Genomic DNA, 7,786 nt, shown 5'->3' on the forward strand with positions numbered 1-7,786 from the left:
AGCGATTTGGGGGCCGCAAGCAAAAATGGGATCACACCGGCGCGCCCCAAATAGCGTCGGCGTTTTTCCGAGCCCAATAGAAGCGCCGGCAACCCCGTGCTGGCTCCTTGACAAGGGCGCGAATCGAGCGCGTCGGCGCCTCGCGAGGCGATTTTTTTTTGGCGTGGGAGCCGCTTGTCAGTGATGCCAGGGCGTCGCGCGGGATATTTTACCACCACGACGCCGGGCTGGAAACTCTCCTACCACAACGCCGCGCGGGAAATTCTCCCGCCACGACGCCGCGCGGGAGGTTTCCCACCTCGCCGCTTGTCTATATTATCCATCCTCCCCCTCCTCATTGGTGCAAAAATCTAAACCCTAGAAAATACCAAAATGGTCGATTCGTGGGAGGAGGCGGCGCTAGAGGCAGCCGTAGAAGTCATGGAGGAGGACCCACAGCTCGCAGAGTACAAGGCGTGGGAGGAGGCGGCGCTAGTGGCGACCGTAGATGCCTTTGTCGCGGACGAGCGGCGCCGGGAGGAGGTGCGGTTGCAGCGGGGGTGCCGGTTGGAGGTGCGCCAGCAAAAGGAGTGGGAGGAGCTTGCGCTGCGGCGGTCGACGCGGGAGGAGCAACAGCGTCAGGATGAAGTCTACGAGCGGCGGCGTTTGGCGAAGATGCAGCTCCGAATGACGTCGCCTTGCCGATCTCCTCCGCAGCTTCCGCCAGCTCGTTCGATTCCTGTTCCTCGCCATCCCCCAGTGCTCATGTATCCGCCACCGCCTCCCCGAGCACCCGTGCACCCCCGGCCATCCCCGCCGCATCCCATGCGCTCTGCCGCCGTTTCCCTCGTCTAGACAACGTACCTGCACTTCCTCTGATAGTGCTAACACCCCCCTCCCCGTCGATGTCATGCTTTGTACTGCCGTCCGCCACCGCTAGCATGCATCACCAACTCACCGTCATCCGTTCGGCCTACTCGATCAACCGGTTATCAAGGTCGTTAATGGTGATTTATGTGTTCTGTGCAACGTTTACAACAAATACTGGTGTTTGGTGCAAAAATTTCTAGTGGTTGTGGTTTCGTGCAAAAGAAACCCCAACAAGTGGTGCTATGTGCTAAAACCTCCCTGTCTTTCGACATCCCACTTGCTCGCCCGATCTCGATCAGCCGCCCACCGCGAGATAAAAAAGGCAGCGTGTTCTTCCGTTCGGCGTGCTATATATCGCAAAATCAGATTGTTTTTTCCCCACCGTAACGGTGGCAACGTTCATGGACCATCAAGCAAGGTGGCCCGAATCAACCGCGTCAGAGCGGAAGCCACCCCGTGCAGCTGATTTGGTAGCACCCGCCCCGAATCGACCGCGCCGGAGCAAAATCCACCCCACGCTGCTGATTTGGCGGCACCCGCCCCAAAATGGATCCAACCTGCTATCGTTTGAAAGGGCATTTTTGCTTTGAGCATGTCTAGTTAATTCTAAAACAAGCTAATGGTGTGGTGTATCCCGGTTTTGTGAAGCATTGTGACAGAAAACTTGTCGTTTTTTTTCAATATGTAGCTAGGCTTCATATACTATTAAGAGGGGGTAGCAAGAGGTTGGCCCGGTGGTTTCTGATCGGTTAAACATCTTATAAACCACCCGCGGCCATATTCACAAAATCACATGTCATGGTACTCACCGATGATGAAGACGGCAGCCGGTGGCGCTCGAGCACCGATCTACGATCCCACGGATGTGGTGGTGGCACGGGGTGTGGGAGAGAACATGAGAGGAGAGAGCGAGATAATGGCATAGTGTGTATAGGAGGTTTACATATATTGCAGACAGTGGCGCGGTTCGTCTACACACGACCGTAAAGGACCCAACAGTGACACGACCCATCTACCACCATAACATGCCTATTGGTGGCGCGGTTCATGTACACATGACCGTAACGGACCCAGCGGTGGCACGACTCATCTACAACCGTAACATGCCTTTTTTTTTAGGTAAGCCATAACATGCCTAGTACGTGCTCCTGGCTGGTGTTTGGACTTTGGACAGCTAAAAAATGGAATGGGCCTTTCACTTTAGCCCAATAGACAATAGTCTATCACTGAGGTCAGTTTTCTTTCTCCTTCTCAGTATGTACAGCACATACCGTTGTGAACACGAAACGTCCAAGTGCAACGGAAAACAGGATGGTTCATGCGGGCCGTTGCAATCTCGCCGATGCTTGGCGTTTAAGAGAATTTTGGCGTCGGGCACGGAGCAGGGCGCCGGAAATGCAAGTCTACATACACGTGGGTGTCCCGGGCTTATCTGGAGCGCTCAATTCAGCTTTGAGATCCGTGCTACCAGTTCTATATATTGCAAGAAACACCCTGAAAAATTCGTCCTTTTAATAGGCAGGTCCTTCCTTTTCTACAGAACAACGCTGGTTCCTTCACCCGCATCCCCAAATCCATTCGCCAGTCAATGTAATTATGTTAGAAAATTAAGGATGAAGACCTAAATCAATGGGATTATGTTAGGAATTAGAGATAAACAACTAAAATAGTTGGATTTAGACCCTCCTTTCATGGATTGTTTTACCACTTTCGATGCAGACTCTGCCCTTGATTTTAGTTCTACATCCTTGCAGCAACTCTTTGGTTAACGTGGAGAAAACTCTGCTATGTTCCCTTCTAATTTTTTTTGTACCGAATATGGAATGAAGCGTCCAGTAACACACGGAGGAAGAATGTCAAAATCAAAATCTGGACCATGCATTGGAAGTTGGGAAATTACAAGATCTGGACATATCCTTCACGAACATGTTCAACATATGAAGGAATTTTTTTTGGAAAGAACGATATGGAAAAGATAATTAGACAAGAACAAAAAAAAAACGACCGGTATGGGATTCAGCATGCACACACGCCGCCACCAGCCGGCAGCCGCTGGATGCAGCCACTCGAGCTGTTCGCGGCGCCGTCTTTATCACTGTCACTGTCAGGTACGTTCAGGTACGCTGGGCCATCAAAGCTTGGATGGGCAGAGCCAGCGCTATCGATCTAGGTCGTGTAGTCCTTGGCCACACGTACGTACACGCGTTGCCCAAGAGATGAGACTACTGCCCAACCATTGTTCCTCCCACGAAGATCGATCATCGTGTCACAGCCTAGTCCTACAACCAAAAGAGCAAAGTAAAAAAAGAAAAGAAGAAGGGAATGTAGAAACAAAAAACAGGAATCAATGGACGAACAAGGGCGCGTTTGGTAGGCTGCATGTCCCTTGACTCACATGGGGTCAGCAATTTTTTGCCCGTTTGGATGCCTGGGCCGAGCCGCGTTGTTGCATCGGTTCTCAAAGCACTCCTGGGACAGGTCCTGGAGGAACGCCCGGAATGACAGTTTCTCCGGGGGCATACCCGTTGCGGCCAGAAGGCTGCACGCGTGGGGAAGTGAGGCGGAAACGCCGTGTCCCTTCGGGAACACGCGCCATAATTAGCCTCACCGCTCCCCTCTCCTTCCTCTCACTCGCGACCGCACTCTCACCTCCCCTAAACTGTCACATCACCCGGCGGTTTCCCTCCCGCCGACTGATGACCCACAAGTATAGGGGATCGCAACAGTCTTCGAGGGAAGTAAAACCCAATTTATTGATTCGACATAAGGGGAGTCAAAGAATATTTGTAAGCCTTAACAGCGGAGTTGTCAATTCAGCTCGCACTCGGAAACAGACTTGCTCGCAAGAGTTTATCAAGTAGTAACAGTTTTATAGCAGTAGCAGTAGTGAAATATAAGCAGCAGTGTAACAAAGACAGCAGTAGTGATTATAGTAAACAACAGGATTAAAATACTGTAGGCACGGGGATGGATGAACGGGCGTTGCATGGATGAGAGAAACTCATGTAACAATCAAGACAGAGCATTTGCAGATAATAATAAAACGGTATCCAAGTACTAATCAATCAATAGGCATGTGTTCCATATTTAGTCGTACGTGCTCGCAATGAGAAACTTGCACAACATGTTTTGTCCTACCAGCCGGTGGCAGCCGGGCCTCTAGGGAATCTACTGGAAATTAAGGTACTCCTTTTAATAGAGCACCGGAGCAAAGCATTAACACTCCGTGAACACATGTGATCCTCATATCACCGCCTTCCCCTTCGGTTGTCCTAATTTCTGTCACTTTGGGGCCTCGGGTTCTGGACAACAATACGTGTATACAACTTGCAGGTAAGATCATAAAGCAAATGAATATCATCATGAATTGATAACATGTTCAGATCTGAGATCATGGCACTTGGGCCCTAGTGACAAGCATTAAGCATAACAAGTTGCAACAATATCATAAAAGTACCAATTACGGACACTAGGCACTATGCCATAACAATCTTATGCTATTACATGACCAATCTCATCCAATCCCTACCATCCCCTTCAGCCTACAGCGGGGGAATTACTCACACATGGATGGGGGAAACATGGCTGGTCGATGGAGAGGCATCGGTGGTTATGATAGCGATGATCTCCTCCAATTCCCTGTCCCGGCGGAGTGCCAGAACGGAGTTTCTGGTTCCGAGACGGAGTTTCGCGATGGCGGCGGTGTTCTGGATGTCTTCTGGCGATTTCGTCTAACCCCCCGTGCGTTTTTAGGTTGAAGACGTTAAGTAGTCCAAAGGGGGGCGTCAGAGGCTGGCCGAGGCGGCCTCACCATAGGGCGGCGCGCCCCCCTCCTAGGCCGCGCCGGCCCATGGTGTGGGGTCGTGGGGCCTCCCCTAGCCTGCCCTTCTGGCTCCGTGAATCTTCTGGAAAAATAAGCCCTTTGACATTAATTCCGGGGATTTTCCTGAAAGTTGGATTTTTCACAAAAACGAGACACCAGAGCAATTCTGCTGAAAACAGCGTTAGTCCGTGTTAGTTGTATCCAAAATACACAAATTAGAGGCAAAACAATAGCAAAAGTGTTCGGGAAAGTAGATACGTTTTGGACGTATCAACTCCCCCTAAGCTTAGCTTATTGCTTGTCCTCAAGCAATTCAGTTAACAACTGAGTGCGATAAAAGAACTTTCACGAACACATTTGTTCATATGATATAAATATTCTCATGATATGGGCAAGTACTTAAGCAATTCATAATAAGATACATGCAAATAGAATCATCTAATAGCTATGTCAATCATGGAAAAGGTACCAGCAAATTAATAATAAGCATCATGAATCATATCTATCAGCAAGATTGCAATGTTCATAGAAGGATATGATAAAGTGGTATCTCGCTTGCCCGTATTTGTACAGCAAAACATAAATGCTCGGGCACCTTTGAAGTTCATGGGAAGACTGGAAGTAGAGATTATCAAAGATAAAAGCATCAAAGTTATACCAAAGTTAATCACATTTTGGGACAAACATATTATACTAAGAATGACAGTTGTGCTCTCAAGAAAGTGCTCAAAGAAAGGATGGAGACTCAATGTAAAAGTAAAAGATTGACCCTTCGTAGAGGGAAGCAGGGATTAACATGTGCTAGAGCTTTTCATTTGTAAAACAGGAGTAACATTATTATTTTGAGAGGTGTTTGTTGTTATCACCGAATGATAGTGGGTACTCTAACTACCTCGTCAACCAGACTTTCAAGAGCGGCTTCCATGAAGGACGTTATCTCTACTAGCAAGGTAAATCATCCCTCTTCTCTTTTGTTTACACATATATTTTAGTTTCATTATGGATGACACTCCCCCAACCTTTGCTTACACAAGCCATGGCTAACCGAATCCTCGGGTGCCTTCCATCAATCACATACCATGGAGGAGTGTCTATTTGCAATTTAAGTTGCTTACTGATAAATCAGGGCAAAACATGTGAAGAGAATTATTAATGAAAGTTGATTAATTGGGGCCGGGAACCCCGTTGCCGCCTCTTTTTGCAAAATTATTGGATAAGCGGATGTGCCACTAGTCCATTATGAAAGTCCGTCAGGAGTAAATGACAAGATTGAAAGATAAACACCACATATTTTCTCATGAGCTATAAAACATCGACACAAATTGAGAAGCATTTTGAAGGTTTAAAGGTAGCACATGAGAATTTACTTGGAATGGTTTGAAATGCCATGCATAGGTATTTATGTTGGACACTTTGGAATAACTTGGTTTTCAGGGGTTTGGAGGCACGAGCAGCGTTCCCGCTCAGTACAAGTGAATGCTAGCAATAGACTGGGAAGCGACAATCAAGAGAGCAGTAACTGTCATAATCATGCTTGCGACAAAAATAAATTAACTGAGGCATAAAAGTGATACAAAAACTCGAGGTAAAGTAAATCATCGAGGCTTAATTGACTGTTGTTCAGTCATATGCATGCGTGAGCATGTTCCAAGTTGATTCAAGTGAATTATTCAGAGGAGGATACCACAATGTCATACCTATCTATGAATAAAGCAATGCAAACAAATATTTATGATATGCTACTCATATTAATAAATTAGAGCTAAGCATGAGAGATCATGAACTACTAGACTTTCTTAAATGACATATACCTCACATGAACCAACTAAGCATGCTCACATGGATGAGTATATGTACAAAAATGAAAACAAATAGAGTTCATACCAGCCTCTCACCAAAGTCGAATTGTCGTAGATCGTCATTATTGCCTTTCACTTGTGTAGCTTGAATAATATGAAATGAAAGCCAAGCTCCAACCACCGAAGACCACTGAACTCCATAATGAACTTTACAAAACCAAAGAAGAACATCAAATATTTTTGGTGTTTTCGAATTGGAAACAAGAACAAAAGGGAACAAGCAAACAAAGTAAAATCTGTTTGGATTTTCTTATAGCAAACCAACAATAGCAAACAAAGCAAAATAAAAGCAAGAAACCAAAATAAACATATGGTAAAGAGAAACAACAGAAATATTTTTGGTCTTTTGTGTTTTAGGAAGGAAACAAAGCAAAACAAGAAGATGAAAACTAAAAGAGTCACATAAACACCAAGCAGCAGAAATTCGTCAAACTTGACAGCAGTACAGTAATCGATTTTTAAGAAATTCTACCGCTGCTCAGCTCGAAAAGTGTTCAACTAATGAAAGTTAGATAACAACCTGGGGAACATGCACAAAAATTGGCTTCGCAAAATGACGTTCTGGCTGTTTTTGAGAATTTTTTTGGTATCAGTCCAGAATCTGTTTTCAATTAGCACTTCCCCAAACATCATCTCCCTCTTATTAGAAAATCACTTTAAGAAGCTAAACAAGTATGTAAAAGTATCCAGCAACTATAATATGCAAAGAATGAGTGATGCCGGTATACCTCCCCCCAAGCTTAGGCTTTTGGCCTAAGTGGAGATCAATCCTATGGTGCCCATGAAGTAGCACCTCCGTAGTACGACGAAGATGGATCCTGTTCTGGGTATGTGCTGGAAGAAGCACCAGGATACGTGACGGTGTAGTCGTGGGAGGGCTCGGCGTCCTCGGAGTCATGTTGCTGGTGGAACCCGTGTATCCTCAGCTGCTCATCCACCTCCTCCTTAGAGCGCGACCACGGTTTCCTGTGAATACTAAACAAATCTGGCTGCGGCAAAGGGATTTCCCTCTCATCCCCGTCAGTAAACAACATGATGCGGGGTGGCCTTCGGTCACCTCCACACCAAGACCAACTAGTCCCCCAAGTGGACCGATGACTCGGGCTCGAGTTAAAGCGCTACATGATAAGGTGAATTCGCTCCTCACCACCCTTGATCTTGATACCCCTTTGGATGGAATGCTACCTCATGCCGACGTGCTATGTGTCATTAGGTACAAGGCACATCAAGACGACGGAGAGGAGGACATGCCGTG

The 7,786-nt window shown here is 46.8% G+C and overlaps 1 pseudogene; it reads left to right on the forward strand.

The window, feature by feature from the left end:
- Nucleotides 1–372: 372 nt before the first annotated feature.
- The window catches only part of LOC124656999, a 43,199-nt pseudogene continuing 35,785 nt past the window's right edge, over nucleotides 373–7,786 (forward strand).

This window comes from Lolium rigidum, chromosome 5 (genome assembly GCF_022539505.1).
Source record: "Lolium rigidum isolate FL_2022 chromosome 5, APGP_CSIRO_Lrig_0.1, whole genome shotgun sequence".
NCBI classification, from domain to species: Eukaryota; Viridiplantae; Streptophyta; class Magnoliopsida; order Poales; family Poaceae; genus Lolium; species Lolium rigidum.